The following is a 21,807-nucleotide window of genomic DNA, read 5'->3' on the forward strand; positions in this document are numbered from 1 at the left end:
TATTTTAATAAATTGTTATTCTGACTTATAATCTCTCCTTTGAGTTGGGTTCATTCCCCCTGCTGGTTAGCTTTTAAACCAGCACAGATGGTCAGGAAGGTGCTGTATTAAAGACACAAAAACAGGTAAAGCAAGTTGATATGTGAACTTCTAACATGGTGGCAAGACTGGATTCAAACAGTCTATTTAAAAAAACCAAGAGTAAACAACTCTGCTATTCTTTTAATTTATTTTTTTCCTTAGTTTTCTTTGTTTTTTTCTTCCTTTTTCATTCAGTTCTGTTCAGAGAGAATGTATCCTCAAATTTTGGATTTTAAGATTCTAATCCTGCAAATATATGTCTCAGCTAAGCTTTAAGTACTCAACAAATTATCTTTAGAGAAATCCACAGAGGTATACAAGACTGTAAAAAAATCTCCAGAAAAAAAAAGATTTCAATAGGATAAAATGTTATACTCTCTAGATCATGTTATGTAGGAAAGAAAATCAAGCCCTTGGACAAAATTAGAATTTATATTGGATTTTAAAACACTGGTAGTAGTTTGTTCTGAGCTTTTCATTTTTTTCCCATATAACACACCAAAGAATAGAATCATAGGATTGTTGAGTCCAGCTCCTGGCTCTACACAGGACAGCCCCAAAAATCACAGCATGTGCCCATGAGTGTTGTCCAAACAGTTCTTGAACTCTGTCAGGCTTGGTGCTGTGACCACTTCTCTGGGGAGTGTGTTCCAGTGCCCAGCCACCCTCTGGGGGAAGAATCTTTTCCTGATATCTAATCTAAGCCTCTCCTGACACAACTTCGGGCCATTCCCTTGTGTTCTACCACTAGTCACTAGAGAGAAGAGACCAGTGCCTGCCCCTTGTGAAGAATTGTAGACTACAATAAGATCTCCCCTCAGTCTCCTTTCTCCAGGCTGAACAGACCAAGTGACCTCAGCAGCTTCTCATAAGGCTTCCCCTCAAAACCCTTCACCATCATCACAGCTCTCCTTTGGACACTTCCTAATATCTTTATATCCTTCTTATATTACAGTGACCACAATATTCTAGGTGAGGATGCCTCAGTGCAGAGCAGAGCAGGACAATTCCCTCCCTGGCACTGACTTTGCCTGATGCCCCCCAGGACATGGTTGGTCCCCCTGGCTGTCCTGGCACTGCTGACTCATATTCAACTTGCCATCGACCAGGACCCCCAGGTCCCCCATACAGTTTAAAGTCCTTTAAAATAAAGAGTGTCATTGCTTTAAGGAATGTGAAAAATAATGTTATACTTATTCACTAATCAGAAAAAATTGTAGTTTCTGTTTGATTGCGAAACCTGTCTGAGACCAGCTGTCAGAGTGGTCAGATTTAAAATTTCAGGTAGCATTTTTTCTCCTCCCATGAGATTGAGAAAGAAGAAGGGAAATGAATATAAATTGTAACATGTGCTGTTGAAAACAAATGCCCTAACTGTGGAAAGAGTACCAATCAAAAAACCTCATGCTTACTCCATACTCTAAGGCTTCAAAGAAGAATGTACACCTGGAACTTCTGTAAATATAGATGAAGCTGAAAATGTGATAAGTGGAAGTAATAAAATTACTCTATCATATTCTATATGGCCATTGGTATTTTTATTGAAATGTTTTTGAATTCTGGTTTCAGTCCATTCTTGCTAACAAATATGGTTTAGGATCTATACTTTTAAAGACAGTACAAAGGATAGAAAAGGAATGTAACTGAGTTTGAAATGCTCGTGGATATGCTTGCTCAGTGCTTCTGACAGGTAGAGAAGATTGCATACCATTCTTTTATTTAAAAACATGGAGAAGCCACAACATAAAAACTTCAGTGATTTATGCAAGTATTTTGAGGAATGTATGAAATTGAATAGCATTTAGTCCTGACTTTAGTCTGTTCCAGTGAAGCTCCAGTGAATTCCAGTCCAACTTCAGGAATGAGGCAATAGAGCTCAATTTAATTGAGCGATTGAGTTACTTTCTATTTGAAAAAGGGTTTTTCCAGTATCAGTCTTTTTGATCTAAGACAACATCCAATCCAAGCAGTTTCCAAGTACCTGAGGATTCTCTTTTAGTAATAGTACTATTAATGGCTGTACTACTAGGCAACTCTGGCTGCTTTATGTCTTTACTTAAAATACAGGAATTCTGAGCAGCTCAACACTAAATGATTGTAATTTCCTGGTTAGAGATACTGTAGGAATACAACCATCCTTTTCCCACAGGGAAAGAAAGTGATATCAAACAGATATGAAGGATCCTCACCAAAATCTATGGTACCAAATGTGTGTCACAAAATTCTGAATTTTGTGTCCACCTGCTATTACTTAGTATTTGCACTGTGGTAGTGCTGGGGATGCCACCTTGTGAGCTCTAAAAGACTGATGTTCAGTGTTACTTACATCTGAAGTTAGTATATGTTCCAGAATGCCTGCAGACTAAGTTGCCTGCACTAAGTTGCAACCAAGCACACACACCCAAGCTTAGCCCAAGCCAGTGATTACTGCTTTGTCCTGCAGAGACTTGAGAGAGCCTGGGCATGGAAGAATCCTAATTGACAGAATACTTTGCTGATTGTGATACAAGTTCTGTCCCATGGGTAGCATTGCTTTTTTAGCAGAACTACCTGAAATTTGTCTGGACATTTTCACAGGCTCTTGCTCCTGGAGTGGTAATATTTAAAATGGTGTATCAGAGCAAAATTTTGTTTATTTCTTGACACCTACCTGTGGGAAATGCTATGAATGCAGCTCATTATACTGAAATAATTTTTCCTGCCCCTATTGAAGTTCTTTGGTAGGTTGTGTCTAATTTGCATTGTGAATACTGCCTCTACTCACATTTCTTTTCAGGTTTCACCCACATTTCTTTTAATGTTTCCCCTTTATACCACCCTTTCTTCATTGTCTTTTTAGGCTTGATAACCTTTTTCATTCTTACTGCAACCTGGATAGAAAGAATGATTTCTGACTCTGAGTCCCTAGAAAAACAATTTCTGACCTTTTCAGCATGAATGTGAGGAAGTGGAATAGAAGCGTATGAAACCCTTTATGGGCTAGATCTTGACAGATAGTATTATCTTTCAGAAAGAAATGAGTATGCTCGCTGCCAGAATGTGCTGCTGTCTCTGCCCCAAATTCTATTTTTATTTCTGTTCTCCTTAGGAGAACAGAACAATAATAAAACATTCATTTTACTCTTTTCCCCTCCTTTATTATTTTTTTTGAATTATTTTCTAGCCTAACTCCAAAGAACAGGCTTCAAGTAGAGATGAGGTCTTTGTAGAACAGCACCTCCTGATCCTCTATGAGGCAGCCTTATCTGGCCTTAGTCTCCTGTTGGCTAGCCCAAGTTTTTATTTCATTAAATCTTCAGTTTTCTTGATTAAGCTTGACTCAGAAATTAGTTTTTTTGAAGCTGAATCAGAGCTGAATTTTAATGCCCAAAGCATTAAAGGGGTTGCACCTGGCTGGGCCATGGCCACAGAGGAGATGGGAGCAGAGCACATGGGAACACTCCTGCTGCTTCCAGACTGGAAAGGGAAACAGAAGGAGCAGAGGATGTCCCTCCATGAGCATGGCAATACTCATTATATTGGTGCCTAGGCTACCACAGCTGGCCACTTCCCTTCTGTAGGATAGCTGTCTCTATCCTCAATACACCAAAGAGTGATTACTGTTGACTCTTTTTTTTTTCAGCAGAGTGAAAATGTTTGGAATGACAAAAGATATCTTTCCATAGATAGATCAAGCATAGGTCACCCACATCCTTCACAAAACCACAGGATGGGTCAGGTTGGAATGGACCACAACAGGTCATCTGGCCCAACCTACCTGCTCAAGCAGGTTCACCCCAGAACATATGGCACAGGTTCTGTGTCCAGAAGGTTGTTGGACATCTCAAGTGAGGGAGACTCCACAACTTCTCCTGGCAACTTGTTCCAGTGTGCAGTTATCCTCATAGTAAAGCCCTTGAACTCTTTAATAAGGTTCTGAGCACCAATGGGTCAAATACTACTGAACTCCTACTCAGTTAAACAAAGTTCATATTCTTGCACAAATGGTTTAAGCTTCTTGGCCTACCTTAAGTTGCAGAAATTACAATAATGTTATGATTATACGAGATGAAAACCATGAGGAAAATAGGTGGAAAAGGAGAAGTATTTTTGTACTAAAACAGATATGTGGAGATAAATTTCAGTTGAATGCTGTTCTACTTTATATCCACAAGGGAATGAATAGGATAAATTGCATCTGAAATTTTTTTTTCCATAAGGATAATCATTGAATTTTAGCATCAGATATCACCATATTATATGCATTAAAGAAAAGTTTTGTTCCAGCACCAAAGTAATGATTTAATTAGAATTACATTTTAATGGAGAACGCATTAGGTCATTATCAGGTACTTTTTTCCTGGTTTGTATATCCTAAAGGCACTGTTACCCTAGAGAGTTTTTTTCAGGCAAGCTTTTCAGACAACTTTGTGCTAAAGATGCTCTCTTTTATTACTTTAATCTGTCCCTATTTCTGTCATCTAGCTAGCAACCTTTATTGAGGAGGCCATAGTGTGCAAAGGGATCTCTTATAGTCAAATATCTGGAGTCTAATATTGACAAATGTAGAAAAGGAGGAGAAAGGTTTTTTTGTTGTTTTGGTTTGGTTGTGTGGTTTGCTTTTTTTTTTTTTTGGCAGCTAGCAAGTGATAAATAGTCACTCTAGGAGTAGTAGAACAGAATAGGAATTTTGTTTGTAATGGCAAAAGGCTCAGGAGGCCTTGGGATGTTTTTATGATTAGTGGATGCAATTGCTTTTAAGGAAGGACTTTATCAGAAGACTTTAATGTGTACATAACCGGTATGTGAGAAAAAGCAGAGCTAAATACACTGAGACTTATCTTTAACTGAACTTCTACTACTTTTAATTCTTAACCGAGGTGGTTATGAGATTTATCAACTCTGCATCTTAAATAAAACTCTATGTATTTCAGCTCTTGTCCATTCCAACTGTTGTCCTTCTTTATGTCCTACTATTTAGCCTCAAATTTACAGATTGAATTTGTTGATTTGTCCATACAGTCATCTACAATTTGCTTTTTATCACTGAAGTTTTGCAGGTCAATGTAGCAACTGCAGGATATCTGCAAATGAATAAAAAATAATACAATACACCAGCTGTTAAGGATCTTTAGCAGCTAGTTAGGCCAAAGCGTGATCAGGAAAAGTAACTGACTTAGTTTTACTGTTAAGGGTAGTGAGGTAGGGAGAATATAATTATTTAGTCTGAATTATATATATATATATATGTATATATATATACACACATATACATATATATACATATATATATATATATATATATATATCTTGCAAAGATTTTCCCAGCTCAGGATATGGATCAGAACAATAAAGGCACTATCCTTTAGTCATTCTTTCAGTAAAACACTGGTTGCAGTTGATCAGAGATGATTTTCATCCAAAATTGTGTTAGAAAATAATCGAGCATCCAAAAAGCTACATTTACGTATTCCTAATCTCTTTCATTGAGTTTGATTTAAGAGCTGTTTAATTTATTGACTGATGTCTTCATATTGTAGTTTTGTTTCCTTCTTATTTAGGCAGCTTTCATCCAAGTCATTTGCCTATTCCTCTCCGCTTGCTCTGTGAGGATTTAAAAAAAAGAAGTGAGAAAGAAAGAAGAACTGGTCACTGGTATGGACTTCCTAGCTTTACTGAGAGCAGTAGGTGTTAGTGTTACCAATGGAAAAAAAGAGTGCTCATCTACAAATCCGATGGGTTTCAAGCAAGAACCTGCAGTACAGTGAACATGTATCCTTGTTTGGAGACAAATACACCCCTGCCTCTGCTGCCCTGCTGAAGGTCATAGGATCAGTCTGCGTGGAAAAGCACCTGTTAATCTCTTTGATGTGATGGGTGGGTGTTCTGAAATGAAATAAAATGGTTTTATTTCTGAAATGAAATAAAATGAAATAAAAAGTGAAAACTATAATAATTACCTCAATTGAAGAGTTTAAATGAGCCCTGGGGCACTATTACTCCTTTTGTTTATAGAAAAAGAGAGGATAGTATTGTCTGGAGAGCTATGCTGTTCACCTCTGAAGGATCTGGCCTCATGATCTGAAAGATGAAAGTCCTGTGGTTTACTTTCTACCTCTGATTTTCTGGCAGCTGAAGGTAGCAGGGAGTAAAGCTTTCTGAAGAAGGCTGTTCTCCTCTTCAAGAGAGAGACTTGTAATTATTTCTAATGAATGGATCTTAAAAGTTTACGTCATTGTGGGACTACAGAATGGTTCTATTATTCTCTGGTCTTTTTCTTACCTTTTCCCAGTTTTATTCTGTTGTGTTAAGCTGTTGAAATGCTGTTCCTTTATAGACTTCTGATTTTTTTTTTATTATTTGTCTTATTTGGCAAACCTCAAATAGTGTGACCCTAAGAGGAGGAAAGAGGAAGCACTGGCTCACAGGCCAGTACTTTCTTTTGAAATAGTTATGTATAAATACAGGAGAAGGACTTTGGGAACTTCTGCCTTCAGAGAGAGATAGGTGAGGATGGAGGAGCAATCTTTGTGACATAAATATTACTGAGGAGTAATTATTAGCAGCGTGCCCATAAAACTGAAACTGATGCTGGACTTTCATGTCTAGTATAAATCTGCTATTACTATCTAGTTAGTATAGACTGAGTATGTCTAATAAAATGTTGGTGTTGTTTAATTCCTATCAAAGATAAATTTTCAGACAAACATGTTCTCTTTGAGGAGAAGACAGGGGATGAATTATGTTTTACTCAGCAGATAAAATCTTTAAGTTCTCCTAAGAGAAAATATCTGTGTCTATAGCAAGAATAGAAGATAACTTACCTTTCTCTGTTGTGAAGTGCCTGTAGAGCAAGCAGAAACAAGTTTGTCCAGCACAGATCAGCTTGGACACAGAAGGCTGTGGTGACTTTAAAAAAAAAACCAAACAAACCACAAACCAAAATCATCATGCTTTTGGGAAAGAAATAAGATATTGCCCAGTGCAAATGTTCATCATTAACCATAACTGATTTGCACATCACCATGGCTGGGCTTCGGGAACAAAGATTTGGGAAAGGTCTCTACCCACGTTTGTCACAAGGGCACTGGTGGCTAAAAAGGCCGATACGAGACAGGCATGTCTGGTTGCAAAAGGCACAGCAGAAAGACTCATAATTCTCTTTTAAATAAGTCTCAAATATATTTTCCTCACTTGTCCAATTCACTGTTTTGTGACATAAGATAATTCTTTGGGAGTGACCGCCTGTTTGTATGGCTATACTGACAATATCATTCAGAATTTGGATTCTATAATACAGTATCTTGACCTGAAATTTTTAGAAGCATGTGACAGTAATTATGTGATAGTTTTGGATGACTACAGAGGTAAAATAATTAAAGAGTTGGTATTAGAAAACTAGTCAATTTAACACTTTTTCAGCACTCCATCTTTGCGTTTATTCTAATTAAAATAATAGAAATATTAAACATGTCAGGGCAAATCCCCATCTTGGATACTACTGACACCCTAAAAGTAAGAGAAGATTCTTTTGATTTGTACCAATGTTACTGAAACTAGAGCTTGGCTTTGACTGAGTCTTCTTGTTTGTCAAGATTTATAACTTCCTACTGGAGAGATAAAAGAAAATGGATTTTTTATTCTGATGTCAGACAGAAAGTACTTTCATCCTGGTCACAAAGGATTTGGTTTCCCCACAGAATTCAGGATGCTTTGTGAGTTGGAAGGAAGCTTCACATTCCCAATAATCAGCAACTGTGTATTTGGGAGCCAGGGTCCTCAGAACTCCCAGATCTGTCATCTCCGGCAGCAAAGTGTGTTGTCCAAATAGAAGATACATTCATACATATAAAGTAAGACATATGGGAAAGATAAAAAGAAATAAAATCATAAATGATCAAGAGAAATGAATTTCTGTTTTTTTTGTAAGATCTTTCATTTAATGATGAAATCAAGGTCAATAATTAAATATATTTATCTGCTTCACAATGGTTTAAAGAAATAAGCTAGGATTTTTCATGTCTTAGTTTAAAGCAGCAGAAAAGACTCAAAAATTTCAGCCAGTGTAACACTTGGTTTAATAGTAAATGTAGCTTTTTGCTGGAGAGAATATAAAATTCTCTTTGAGACAGTTTCAACAGGTTGTTCTCTTAGTTGTTCTCTGAAGTATTTTTGGTATCCATGAAGATTATTATGAACCAGAAGACCAACATTTTAATATTTTTCTGTTACTGCACCCATGAGACAAAATGCCATAGCAACAAGGAGAATGGAAGTAAGGTCATATGCTCATACCGTGCTTGGCTGTGGGCCATTGTAGTACACCAGTATTCATGACTAGAGCTCACTATTATTTATCTCTGGCATGTGTAGTTCTCTGAGGCCTTGAAACTGAAAAAACCCCTGCTTTTGGCAAGTGGCAAGTCTAGTCACTTCACACCTAAGATATGGTGTTAATAAAGAACTAACAATTCTTTTTAAAACTTTGTGCAAATCATTCAAATTAGATTTATTTATAATTATGAAGGAGAACAGTGAAATTTTAATAAGCAGCTATGCTGTGCGTTATCTGTGCACAAAGCAGATGTAATGATGCATTATAAATGCTGAGAAAATTTAATCAGTGTGGAAAAAATATAATGAAATGGTTGTTTAAACACTGCAAAGCTAATGTTATAGTAATTACTTCCCATTGAGCAAGACATGGTGTACATTATCTAGGCTGTGTTTCATTAGTGATCCTGCATATGACTTTTTGACTTTTCTTAATTTTACTTCAATATCATTTAAAAAATCTTCAGTCCAAACCGCAGTTAAAAATACAAAAGTAAGCATGACATCAAATTTAGTTCTCTTTCCCTTTCTAACACAATCTGCATAAAAGCCTGCTTTGATTTACTGTAGCTATATACGAGGAGGCTGAACACTTGTGCTTGCAGAAAACATGATTCTGTGGAGTTTGAGGGGATTTTTTTCCCTACAGAGTAATACCAGCAGTATTACTTGTAACGATACTCATATTTTTCAGAATGTCCTTGTAGAAGGTGGGTTGGAATATATTGAAGTTTTGCTATGCATTTTTTCTAACATTTCTTTTAGAAGAAAAAGACATGGATTTCACCACCAGGTTTTCTCAGTTTTTCAGAGCCTGTAGGGGTCCTATTTTACTAATAGCTTAGCTGGCCCCTAAAATGAAGCATATGAAAAATTCTAATAATCAGTTCTCTTACAAAATTAAAGCTTGGGATTAATAAAAAAGGGATTCTTATTCATCTTGTCTACTCACAATTATTTGTAGGAGCTGGTTAAGGACTTTGCATAAGGAACTGTCTTAAAGTCACACATGCTTTGAATCGTGGCTGGTCTATTAGTCATGTTGCATCATAAATGATAGATGGAAATTGAATTATTTTTGTAACCTTCAGTCAATAAGACTTATTCCAGGTTTTAAGATGTGTTCAATGAGAACTGTAAGTAAGGACTGAGGAGAACTAAATTAAAAGCCATTGATGAAAGGTTTAGAACTCACCATCTCCTATTACTGAAGATCAGATCAGGAGAGAAGTGTTTTGCAAATTGAAATAACAACCATGTGTGGGGAAAACAGATCTCGAGAAGAAAGAGTAGACACTTAAAAAAATATTTTTTTTAACTTTCCCAGTAAATATAATTGAAAATATAAAAACACAAGTGGACTAAGTACAGCTATGTTGTAAATGCTGAATGCTCTGGTCTTCACAAATATTAGAAGAGTAAATAAAAGATTTATTTTCTACCTTTCAGTTTGAAGCATGCAAACTATGTATCTGCCTTCTTTCTTACTGAAAAAGGAATTTAATTGTTATAAAACATGAACCTTAACTGTAATTTTAAATAATAATTTGGGTATAAGTCCTAAATTGATATTGTCAAGGTAAAGTTTATAGATGGTTTTAGAGTCAGTAAGAACTTAACATGATAAACAAGGTTAAAAAGAGAAAAGGTTTTCAGTGAAATATTCCAGTTTTCACTTGCATGTGGACTTGACAGCATTAACAACTTTCTAAGTTCAGTCTTACTGAGGATTTTGGAGTCAGACCATTTCTAATTAATCTAATCACAATTTTCTGTGTTTTTATTTGATTGCTTAGTTCCTCGCAGCTTACATTATATACTTCTTTATTCCTGAGATACATGATAGTGTAAGTTTGGACACTTGTATGCATATTGCTCAGGAAAAAATCCATTCTTTTTGAATTCTTGGGAAAAGTTTGTAAACCTTTGATTGCATTCAAAGAAATTAAGAATACAATTTCAGAAGTGAGTGGCCCACTGATCTCAGGCCTAGGTACCAGTTGGCACAGTTATTATCATTGGCATAAGTCTAGAAATGAAAAATGATTTGAGGCTAATTTGAGAAAAGAACAGGTGAAGCTGAAATAATTTAGGAGCAAGGAGAAAAAGAACAAGTGTCAGATGCTCCAGGAAACATTGGCTTGTATCACTGCAGCATATGGAAGGGCAAACCATAAGCACATGATTTCATCATCTTTGTGATGAAGGCTTTGCCTTTAGATCAACATGACAAAATTTTCCTTGGTTTTTTTTTGGTTAATAAAGAAGATTGTGTTATGATTCCTTCAGGAGAATCCTGCAGAGTCAGAAAAGAAGCCAAGAGATGGCTTCTCTCCAGAAATGCTCTTTATGCTGTGAAGAGTCTTAAATCAATAGCCTCAATGCTAAACTGAGCTGACGGTGCATCTAACTAGTATTTATTTAAAGAAAAAAAAAAAAGAAGAAAAGAACCCCTCTGTATTCACTTACCTAGAAAATCTGTATACACTTACCTAGTTAGGTGGTTTTGTTTTCCTTAAACACTTCTCATGTTCTGTTTAAAAATTTTTCTAAAATCTTTAAGTTGCTTGATGCCTGCTATGTTTGTGAAAGTAAATAGTGTCACTGTGATGCACCCTGCTTTGTTCAGAGACTACACTCTGAACTCACATCTGTAATTGCAGCCATGGCAGGGCAAACCTTACAGCCTGATTTGTCTTTGTCAGAGCGGTAGCAATGCTCAGTACTGAAATCCAGGATGTACGTGACTCTAAATAGAGCAATTTGTCAAGTATTTCATTGACACAAATTGAAATGAAACTAGTTCTCAGACTCTAGAGGTCACTTTGCAACAGGAAGAATTCATTATCTACATATACACAGAGGAAAACTATTTCACAATTGAAGTTGACTTGTGAGAGATGGATGTACACACATAAAACTAAAAACTCATAGGTCACAGTTGCAAAGTAAACTAAAAGAACCTACAGGCTCCAGTATTCCCTGGCTAATAGCCCACCAATTCCTCTGAGAAAAACAGAGCAGCTGTTGTCATATTGAGGTTTATCAAGTATTTCATACTCTTTTTTGCATAAAGAACCACAGAAATTACCTGCTTCAAATCTTGGATGAGGCAAAAGTCTTTTCATCATGAGTGCATATTAGAGTGCTATAGACACACATACATGGCATCCCAACCTAAAAAGAAAGATCTTTTTTAAAATTTGTATATTTTATTTCACCTATGGCCTACTTTCAACATTTTTTAGAGATATATAGAATTTTATGTGTGCCTGTGTTTTATGGCAGAGGACCATAACACTGCTGGCAGGCTAAAGTTGTCAGAATGGGTGTCACTGATCAGCAGTAACATCAGCATGGTCCCAAGGGTGGAGATCTTCCAGAGAGGAAGAATATTTCTTTCCATTGCAGAGTTTCAGCGGTACCTAGGTTCTCTTCTTTCAAAGGCTGCAAGCTTGTGTCTGTTTTCAGTTGTGTGGCCACTCTATCTGGTTGAGGATTACAGTACTTCACATCCACTTTGCACATGTGTGAAAGATCCCAGGTTGTGGTAAAGGAAGCCCAATATGCAGGATTTTATTTCCTGTGGTGGCATCTCTTAAAAACATGTTTTGCCACTGCAATGAATGTCGAGGTTTGAATCTCTTATGGGGTGAAAAACAAAAAGATTAAGAAATGAATAATTTGAAAGGAATGAATGCGGAAGCCCAAAATTCACATTTAAAGGTGGAAATATGTTTACTGCCTTCTCCATTTAGAAAATATTTGGTTCAGGCATCCAGCAGAGAGATAACTACAGATGTGTGGTACCCATATGTTTTAGATAAATTGAAAGACCTCAAAATATTGGTACTCCCATGTATCCTTTCTGTGCCTTTTTTGTCCTTTTTTTTTATTTTTTCTTTTTCCTTTTTCTTTTTTTTTTTTTTTTTAATAAGCTTTAGAGAAGGTAATATTTTTGGGAGTTTTATTTTCAAATCATACTTCTATAAATATTAGTCCAATGGATTTGGGAAACTGAGAATCAGCACAGGATAATGATTCACTGCTCTTAAAAAGAGTATTTTCAAGAAGAAGAGCCAAATTGTCTGTTCTAGTATGTTTTTAGCTGGCAGAATTTCACTGATGTCAGAGACACCATTCCTGCAACCTTATTGTTTGTCCAGATGAAAGGTGCTATGCTCTGGACACCATAGTCCCCTGGAAAACAAAGGCAGGCCCAACTGATAGCTGTTCTTTCTTACAAGTGTTCACAGTAGTTTTAGTGAACTACTAAATAGCAGGTATTGGTCAGGACTATTTCTTTGTGTTTGATATCTGTATGGTATATAACCTGGTATCTCATACTTTATCTCGAAGACATTTTCCTACTAATTCTTTGTTTGCAGAGAACCTGTTTAACTGAAGTCTTTTCTAGCAGAAACTTGCTTTCTGATTGATGCTTGCCACCGGGAAGAAAGGTTCCTTTGAATTCCCTCATCCTGTTCTGATCGTGCAAATGTCTCTTAATGTGCTCCTAGTGGGTGTCCTAAAGTTTTTATGATGTTCTTTGTTCTGAAACACAGACAGACCAGAGCTCTGGTTTGCAAAGAGCAAGTTGTGCCATAAGCTGCAGGAAAACGTGTTTATTTTGGAAATTCAGATTCCAATGCTATGCAATATTCAAGAAAACAAAGGTTAAGGAGAGATTACCATGGGCGGCTTGAAAGAAACAAAATTGTATTAACATGACTGTAAATAGTTAAGATTAAATAAATAGGTGAGAGATTTCTGGCTAGAGAAGAATGGCAATAATAACTTGCTCAGCTTGGCTAGGAATATTTATTCTGGTAAATACACCATATCTTTGAGAAAAATAAATACTTGATAAAACAACAAACTTATTGAGATGCCTGATGATTTGTTGTTAAAAATACTGAAAATTCAGAAGAAGACATAATTGCAGTAGGAATATGAATTTCTCTTCAAGGAAAGGCTTAAATTATACTTGCACAATTAGGCCAGATTATGGAGTCTTCAATTGATTATGTAAATGGGAATAAATTAGATGACAGTTGAACACTACTGTCTGTAGATAGTTTTGAAATTACAAAGGAAAGCACAGGAAAAAGTGGTCAATTTTCTTCTCTGAGATAGAGAGGAGGTAGGAAATAGTGAAGAGTTTAGATATTTAATCTGACAAGTGTTCTTGAACATTTGGGGTTATGGCCTGCATTTTATAGATATTGTTTTGTGTCTGGAAACTACCTAAAACAGCCCTGGTGCTCTAGTTAGAAGAAAGAGTGCTAGGGTGGCAAGTCTAACATGAACTAGATGGCAAACCAATTTGTGGAATGAAAAAGATTTCAATTCATTAAAAAAATATTGTCCATAAATTTTTAATCAATTTTAACTAATTGCAATTAATGAAAAAAGTCAATGTAAAAAATAGAAATAAAAAACCAATAATAACAGACAAGAGGAAGCTGTAAATCCAACTGGTGAGAAATTTTTTTCTAATATCTGATTGGAGCAATTTGTTAGTACTGAGACATTACAAGCCAGACAAATTTGTTGCCTAATTCTACTTAGGACACTCAGTGTAGTTTAGAGATACTTAAGGGACATGGTGTTCTGATGAAATACCATTGCTTGATTTTATGTGATCAATGTACCAATAAAAATACAGAGTTGTAATAATGATCCTCGAATATTATGGTCTAAATTCTGGAATGCTGGACTTAAGAATTGTTGAATCAGAAAAAAGGAAAAGAGTACTGTTTTGAATACATAAAAATGAGACTTCTTTTGCTACTATGAAATTTCAATTTGGAGGAAATGTGCAAGCAGTCATTGTATAAAGTCATTGAAGTCTCTAACAATTACAGATGATGTTTTTCTACCTCTAATGATATTACATGGATGTGTTTGTCACATTTAGAGCTCTATATTGATGGATTAAGATAATGTTATGACTGGGTTGGAATTTGGTCGATAGTTTATAAATCAGCAATTATTATCTGTTTGCTTTTATTATAAGGAAAAGGGAAGATGCCAAGCAGTCAAATATTTACTTTAAGTCATAAAAAACTTTATTCAGCAAAGATAAATACAACTATAAATAAAACTCTGATGGAAAATGTGAATAAAAATTTGGATCTTACATTTTAAGGGGAAATAAAAAACCTGCAATAATGTGTTTGAGGAAGAGCACAGTTTCAGTGAAGGCCTTCTGTCTTAGTGGAGAAATAAAGTTTTCAATTGAAACAATCGAAACAATGTTTAAAAAAAAGGGAAAATATGAATTACTACAAAACTTTAAAAATTAGGATGGTATAGAACATTCTTAGTGGAGTCTAGAATCAGTGTGCTAAGAAGGACAAGAGCAGTAAAATATTTAAAATTTCTTGTATAAAATAGAGAAAGAATGGTAAAGTCCATTTACAGATGGAGGTCCTAAAAAGATGATGCAGGGAAGAGGCAAGTATTCATAACCATTTCTCCCCTGTATCTGAAAATAAATTAGATGATTTGCCACTATCCCGTGAGGATGACATACTGCCTTCTCATTCACTGAGGAGAATAATAATTAACAATGTTTAAAGATAAACACTTTAGACAGAAAGCCTGAACAATTTGCACAGTCTAATACCACTGGTTAAAATGTCTTTCATGCTAACATTAATATTTAATAAATGTGGAAGATTATAACACTTCTGAGAGATATCTGAAGTAGACAAACATAGCATGAGTAACTTGTTAAACTAAGCTTAGCCTTAGGCGCTGTAACAGAAGGGTCTGATATCGGATTTGATTAAACAAAACTGTAATGCAAAAAGTTTCACATTTTTCTCTGAAAAACAGGTCTTGTTCAGTCAGATTATAGTTTTGGTTCCTCAAGGTAGCTGCAAAATAACTATCTGAAGGTGTTCATTCCAATGATATTCCATTTTTAAAAGAACACTAAAATAATATCAGTAAATCAAGTGTGTATTAAATAAATTCAAAGTCAGATATTGGATATCTCATAAAATCACCTTGAATAGTGGTATTTCTAGTTGATTTATTGGATTATGCACTAGACTGATGGAAGCATTATGGATTTTATTACCTGCAAATAAATAAACTTATGGTTGTTAAAAATTATAAGACTATAAGATTAGAAAGACTGTAAGAAGAGTAAAAATTGGCTATAGTGACCCTACTTTGTATTATTCCAGCATATTTGGTCTAAATACAGATAATTTCTGTATTCCAAAGGAAAAAGAGGAATGAAAAACCAAGCTGAACTTGTTTCAAAATAAATCTGGATGTCGCAGCCAACAAGAAATGAGAAGAAACTATCAGTGGATGATTCCATCCCTAAAACATCTGTAGATGCTTTTCTGAAATAAGTAAGCTCAAACAGGAGAAAATGGGAAGTGTATGTCCAGTTATATAATAATGTGTATTGTACACAGTTCTGTAGTTGTTTTGAAAAAGAAATTAAGGAATAAGGAACAATAGAACAAAAATCCACCTGGTGAACTGTGTAATATGAAATGTGTTGGTGTGAGAGGCCTTTATCTTAATACATCTAGATCATCAAGGAAAGTAATTTAATAAGACGGAACAACAACTTTCTGGAATGAACCAGAAGAAAAAGCAAATGTCTGGGACCTAAAATCAGACAAAGTAGGAAGTAATGGGAATTTGTGTCTTCTTTGAGGGAGAGGGATGAGTCACTGGGGGAAGATGTCTAAGGAAATGGTGTTTTTCTTCCAGTACTCCCTGTCCTGCTGTTCTTGCTCAATACTGAAAGACTGTTTAGAAAATGTAGTTTAGTCAGACACAGTTTAAACTTTAGCACCCCTAATTATTAGACTCTATACAGGATCTGTCAATTTAATGGTCTGTCATATAAAGGGAGTAGGGTGTATATTGAAACTGTCATCGATACCTGAAACAGAAAGAACACCTTATGCTATTAACTTATCTGTTCTTACAAAAATAACAGAAGATACTATCAATACTCCAAAAATTAGAAGAACTGGGTGTAATAGTTCCTTGGGGTTCTCACAAAACATACTCTTCTTTCATTGTTACTAGTATTGTTCAAAATCCTCTTGTATGGAGTCAAGAGCACACAGGTTACAAGCCAGCCTGAGGGACATGCTATAAAATGTATTTGTTTCTGAGCATTGCTGTCAATTCCTTCTGCTTGATTGTAGTTTAATGTCTTGCACATAATTGCTAAAGGTATTGTGGACAATTTCTTCTTTCTATTCTGCTTGAAGGAACACATGAGCACAAAAAATTCTATAGTGGTGAATGACTCATACTTTAGGCAGAGTTAACTTAATCAGCAATGACTAAATAGTGAAGATGCTGCGCACTGATTTCAGTAAAAGCAGAGCTTTCAAAATAACCTTCCCATTACCTATTAAAAAAGGAGTAAAGAAAATTGCTCTCCTGCTTTGACTAAAATGGTAAAACACTAAACAAGAATTTGCATTTATTATATTTATTATCTTGAAATGTAAGAAAAATTTGTAACTTTCCTGAATTATCTAATTTGTTAGCTCTATGCTAGCTACAGCTTACTCATTACTACCAATGGTAGGCAGGAAAATTAAATGCTTGTGTAAATTTTAAGTCATCAGAAATTCAAGGTTCAGACGGTCAATAATAGAATCCTACGAGTTTTGAAGCCATCAATATAGCTAATCAGCTAATGTAAATTTCTTCATGTTAACAATAAGTGTAATATTTCTTCTTGCAGTCCTACTGTTTTGCAAATACCTTTTCTAAATTGCTTCAATGATGAAAGTAATTGTTTTTTTTAAGATATAGGAGGTGTATGTTGAAAATGCATAGGAAATAGTGGGGGGCCCACATTACTAGTTTAACTGCAGACATTTTAGAGTTGATTTTTTTCGCTTGCTTGCTTTGCAAGCTAAGAGTAATTTAGCAAGTGCATTGAGTGACACTGGTGTCAAGAGGTACTATATGCTTATTCATGGTGTTCAGTATTTCAGCATTTAGTGTGGTAGGCACTCTTCAGAGTGTTTAAAATGTGTGCTTGCGTAACTGAAATGGTAGAAACCAAAACAGAGAAATGAGATTTGGACAACTGGAAAGCAAATGATCTAGGTAATGTGAGCAGGGCTTCACACTGGCTAGTGTCTTACTAATTCCACTTTTATCTTTTTATTGAATATCTATAGATCTTGAGGAAAGATTGGAATTTTGTAGATGAAGAGTTAGATTCATTGTGATTGAGGTACTAGTGTGAAAAAAATTATACATAATTCTCTTTCTAAATGGAATTCTACTTGTATAATCGCATATTCACCAAGAACAAGAAAAGCAGAAGTAACAAAGAGCTCTGAACACCATAGCAATCAGAGATAAGATTTCTTATTCTTTGGTAACTGGTTTGTATTATGGGCTTTCACTTTTGCATCACTGTCATGAACTGACCCCATTTTTATCTTGGGCGCAGTTACTCCACAGATGTTGGGTGGGTGCTACTGATCTTATGTCTATGGTCTGTATCACTTTATAATACATTACTTGGCGCAGAAATCACAAGGCAATGCTTTCATTAATAAACAACTAATTTTCCTGGAATGCAGTTGGAAACTTGTTTGAAATCAGAATGAAAAACGTATACATTCTTAGAGGAAAAAATGCCAGGAGAGGAAATCACTTTGAGGCTCTTTTGATATGTATGGAGGTATTGCTCCAGCAACCCTACGGAGGCTTGAACTCAAATTGTGGTGCAGACTCAGAGATATAAAGACTTCCTAAATAAATTGGAGGCTGATTTTATCTGCTCTATCTTGGAATTAATAATTTTACACAGCTCTGCTTTCGACATCCATTTCCAATCTCTGGAATGATTGATTTGTCATTGTTCCATTCCTACAAGATTGTTCTTGTAGGAAGCATATTTCCCAGTAGTAAACACAGCTTCAGGCATGTATGAAATGAAGGACCTATCCCTTTGGAACATGAGAGAAGAGAACTCCCATCAGTACTGTAAGCTAGAAAGAAAACAATTGGCCCAAATAAAAAGTCTATGTTACAAATTCTCATAAAAACAGTGAGCATTCCTGGTTTAGTGCTACTGAAGTGTTCCACCACACCACACCAATGAGGGCAAAATAAGTAAAATGGCAGCATGTGCGGTAGATGTCCCTTATAGGGAAAATAGTAGGAATACTGAAAATTTCTTTGAAATGCTATCAGGTATTTCAAAGAAATGGTGGTTGCATCCATAGTTATAACTTTGGGTATTGCACCAAAGTGGCCCACTGCCTGCTGACATTTTGGATGCTTCTTTTTATCAGATGCTCTGCTTTCTTGCAGTAACTTAAAGCACAATACTGTATTCAGGCTCTGACTTTTGCTTTAGGGTGTTAAGATGGAAAGCTCTGTGTTGAATATGGGAACAATAAAAGACCTTCTTTCTTATTCTTGTCTTTCCTGTAATGTCTATATGAATACTTTTACATTCCTCTTTGTGGGTGAAGAGAATTTGTACTAAGGAGGTGTGGAGTGATTCCTCATATCACTGCTTCTAGTTCAACCCAAATGCTCTTTAAGAATTTGGAAAAAAATTAGTTTAAGATTGATGTCCTCTTATTGCCAGTATGTGGTAGTAAATATGAAAAGATCAGGATAACGGGTGAAATGAAAATGCATGGTTATTTTGAAATCTTCAGGGTAGGAAGGTGATCCAGCTGCACTGTGGAGCCAAGTGGTACGATGACAGAAGGAGGGGGGAAGGTGCTCATAACAGAAGAATGAGAGGAGTCATGGACAATGTACCAATCACCTATTGGTACAGTTACAGATGTGTGTCTGTCAAAGTGATGTTTTCTTCAGGTGTGTATTTTTGGTGCTTCAATACAAGGATTAAGATCAGGCTGTCAAAATGCAGTAAGCAGTGGCATGTGACACAAAGGATGTTTAGGTTGCACTCTTGTTCAGACCACATCAGAAGTTGAAAAGCTGAAAAATTATAAGCTGCAGGTAGGACTATAAATGAATGCTTTAGTTAAGATAAGCCCGTGTACAGAGAGTAGGTAGCTAAAAAATTTGTTTAATACAGGAGCCATATGTCCTCTGCTGCAGAGTCTGGACAGGCTGTACGATGAGGAAAGGGAAGGGAAAGGAGCTTCTCACAGGAAGCACTGCAACAGGGATGTGGCTAATTCAGCCTTTACCATGGGGACCTAGATTACATTTTTCACAAATGATTGGTACCTGTTCCTTGTGCTTGACAGAGACCTTTAAATTGCAAGAGGATCCCTGAGCTGTGCTTTCAAAATGAAGCTCTATAGAACACTAAGTGCCTTCTGAAATGAGGTTTCAGTCCTCCTATATTGAGCATTCACACAAAGTGGAACATTTTGACCTTGTTATTACAGTAAAAGGAGAAAGGCAGTACCAGTCATCTCAGTGTACTGAGGTGTTTCAGAGATGTACTGATTACTGTTTGCAAACTATTTGGCAACCTAAAAAATCTGGACAATAAATGCAGATATGTTGTACTGTGTTTTGCTGTATATCTGTAGCTGTTATGTAGTGAGTCTGTGGCTGTTTTTGAGCATTCAGAATGCCCACACAAAATCATCTAAAAGGAATCCTTTCTTTCGAAACACTAATTTTATATAACACATAGATCTTTGCTATAAAAGATTTTGCTCTTAATAGACTATAAAATCAGCTATTCCCAGAGACTTCTGACTCTTCTCATTACCTTGTTTAAATCAAGCATTCTTTTGCAACTAGAATCTGTATTTTTTTTTTAAGGGGACATTCACAGCGGTGGTAGTAATAAGGACTAGTTCAACTAAAACTATACAATACAGCTTAATTAATATGTATAGCTCAGAGAGAAAATCACTGCTTCTAACTGCTGTATCATTAAGATTAGAGACTGAAAAATCTTCCTTCCTGAAGGTTCTCAAGATAAAAATAAATCTCTAAGCTTTGCATCTTTCATTTTTCATTTTTATTTCCATTCAGTTTTACTGATTGAGCGCAAACTGTAGGAACCCCAAGTGTGTGAACACAAATGAAAAGATGAAGTACCTTTTTTATAAGCCTCAGAAGCTTCAGAGGGACTGTATTATTTTCATTCAGCAAAAATTACTAAAAAAAAAAAAAGAAGATAAACCCACATTTGATAGCTGCTGAAACAGGGAATAATCCATATACAGACATTATGGCACAACATGCCATGCAGTTTCAATCTGTTACACTTCAGTAGCACATCAGTCACAATAAGCCCACTGTGAAAAGTTTTCTCCTATTTGTACAATTCTTAGGAGACCCCTAAAGGCAGCGGGAAATATGTATATTTTTGTGTGGGGGAGCACGAACAAACTGTCTTTGTGATAGTTGGAACAGATTTTGATTGATAATTCTTATATGGATCCTAAAAGGGAGATTTCCCAGCTGTGCTTGATGAGACTTATCATCTCATCTAACACCTATAGCTCCCGAAAGACTGTTCCAAATCTCATCAGTCCTGAAACATGAGATGGGGGGAGTGGACCATAGCAAGTGCACACTTCACAGAGCCCCCATTCAGGCATTGTGTGTCAGCATTTGCCAGCAGACAGCAGTTGGAGGCAAGTCAGAGACAGACAATGACAGATTTAGCATCTTGCTCCAGTTGTAAAGACAGTCCAGTGCACATGCACAGACTTGTAGTATGAGGAGCATGCCAAGGAGCTGCCAGCGCCTCCCCGCTACAAACAGCACCTGTGCTGCCAAATGGTGGTGCCACTCCACGGCCAGATCCTTCCATGGTGATTCCAATTTATGAAGCCAATTCTCAGGGCCTGACCCCCTTTTCTCTAGGGATGAGTGGGTGGCAGAATTAAAAATTAAGACCCCAGTTCCCCCTCTCATGTGAGCAATTTGCTTGACCAAGTGATGATGAATGCTTTCTCAGGTAAGGTCTCTGCTCAGTAAATAAAGGCCGTTTCATTCAAGTAGTGTGACTAAGAGGACACTCTGTTGTATGACTCTGCCTCCAGTATCCAGCTTACCTAGAGATTCAGGTTAAAGGTTTCTCTAGCCTTATCTGTCTGCTACTCTGAATTGCCTTCGATCAAATCCTATCACTGACGCAGGACTGAGAAGTTGATTACATCTGTTAAGTGCAAAGACCTTCACTTTTCTTATGTCACATTTTCCTGAGAACAAGTCAAACTTATTTGCAAACAACAGATTCTTTCTCCTCATCGCACCAAACTCACTTCTTCTCTGTACTCTTCATATACACTAGGTTAATTTCTGAGGCTTGTAGTTATGTGAGATTTTCTATGCTATTTTCTTTGTCCTTAGAGGTAATGAACAAGAAATAGCAATCTGAATTCTTCCATTTCCTTCCCACACTGCTGTGGGACAATATACCCATTAAAAAAAAGCCCA

This window comes from Manacus candei, unplaced genomic scaffold (assembly GCF_025592945.1).
Source record: "Manacus candei isolate 608988 ecotype Guabito, Panama unplaced genomic scaffold, ASM2559294v1 h1tg000027l, whole genome shotgun sequence".
Lineage (NCBI taxonomy): Eukaryota > Metazoa > Chordata > Aves > Passeriformes > Pipridae > Manacus > Manacus candei.